This window comes from Gossypium hirsutum, chromosome D08 (assembly GCF_007990345.1).
Source record: "Gossypium hirsutum isolate 1008001.06 chromosome D08, Gossypium_hirsutum_v2.1, whole genome shotgun sequence".
Classification (NCBI taxonomy): domain Eukaryota; kingdom Viridiplantae; phylum Streptophyta; class Magnoliopsida; order Malvales; family Malvaceae; genus Gossypium; species Gossypium hirsutum.
In genome coordinates, this window is record NC_053444.1 from 61,339,065 (window position 1) to 61,340,703 (window position 1,639).

General features: G+C 35.2%; 1 long non-coding RNA gene across 1 annotated transcript in view; it reads right to left on the bottom strand.

Moving 5' to 3' along the window:
• The window catches only part of LOC121219907 (uncharacterized), a 12,460-nt gene extending 11,051 nt beyond the window's left edge, over positions 1–1,409 (bottom strand). Inside the window, exon 1 of the long non-coding RNA XR_005916975.1 lies at positions 1,283–1,409. This is a non-coding gene — a long non-coding RNA (uncharacterized lncRNA). The remainder of the gene's footprint in view (positions 1–1,282) is intronic.
• Positions 1,410–1,639: the final 230 nt, after the last annotated feature.

Genomic DNA, 1,639 nt, shown 5'->3' on the forward strand with positions numbered 1-1,639 from the left:
TTCTCGTTGACTAATAGCCAATATCTCTTAAAGCTTCAAAGTATGGTTTCATTAAACTATAGGTGATCTTGGTTTCGATGGTTAGAGTATCGTGTCCTAACGTGCTGGATGTGATATTCCTTCGGAACAAGAGAATCTTATGTTTCAATTCATGGTATCAGATTTTCTTTTAAGGATCGCATTTTTAAAAGCTTCCAAATTTTCAATTTTCGACACTAAGACACTAATTAATCAACTAGGTACAATTTTGGGCGTTCGGGGTGCTAATCCTTCCTTGTGCGTAACCGGCTCCCGAACTCATCTTTCTGAATTTCGTAGACCAAAATCGTTGTTTTAATAAAATTAAATCATTTATTAAAAACAACCACTTTTGAGGTGACCGATCACACCTCGTCAAAAAAGGATTGGTGGCGACTCCCGTTTTCATTTTTTTTTAAATCCAAGTCGACCCCGTTTTCATCAAAAAATGGTGTCAACAATTATGTTTATGCGATATTTTTAGAAAATAATGCAATTTCGAAAACTTCCTACCAGTTTCGCTATACACCAAATAGAGTTCCCAGAACTCGTCCAACAAATAGCAACAATAATGTGGAATTACACCAAATTGTCAGAATCTTCCTTTTCAACATTATCCAACTTATAATTGTCCTAGCATGCATATATAGAAATAGAATGATAGCATGTAAGACATGTGACATACACTAATAGAAGACAGAAGGCATGAGAGTCTATGCTTTATAGAATAGAAGTATCAAACCTTATAGAAATGCTTCAATTTTACCATGAAGTCACATGCATAGTTACATAATAGATCTAGAGATATACAATAATCATATTCTGACATACATGCTCACATCCTAACATAATAAATGGTAACGTACGGATCCTACAGATAAGCTAATTACAAATCACGAATCAAATCGAGTCAAAATAAAAAATTTTAGAAAATGGGCTCACATGGCCCAATTGACCAACTCGTGTGGCCACACGATCTGGCACACTACTTGTCACACGATCGTGAGGTGTCGCACTACTTGTCACACGATCGTGAGCATCGACAACCAAATTTCAACTTTCTGCTGTTCACTATTTTTTGAATTTTCCGATACACACCTAACTGTTTTTCAATGACAACACACCGCAACAATTCCAGAACCTAAAATCAATGATTAAATGGCCCAATTTAGCCACAAAACACTTAATCAAAACACTAACCGATTACAATCGCTAAGGTTAAACTTTAATAAATAAAAATCAGCTTTCGACAATGATCACTTACCCAACAGAGACGTAGGCCTTCAAATCACCTAATTCGTTGAAAGGATGCCATGTGATTCGCAAACCTCTCCTAACAGTACATCAAAACCATCAATTCACACAAATCTTACCAACCCATACTTACAACCCTTCCACAAAAACGAAACAACATGCTCTAGGTGTAAATAGAAATTACCACTAAGAAACACCGAAAGAACAGACATACTTTAGATAATACGCCAAACAACACTAATAGGCAACAATAGGATGAACATGAAGTAAAAGAACGGGAATACTATCAAGAAATCGCAAAGAATGAAAATTCAAAAAGAAAAAAAATGATGAAAAGTTGATCACAAAATAACAAAAAACCGAATGT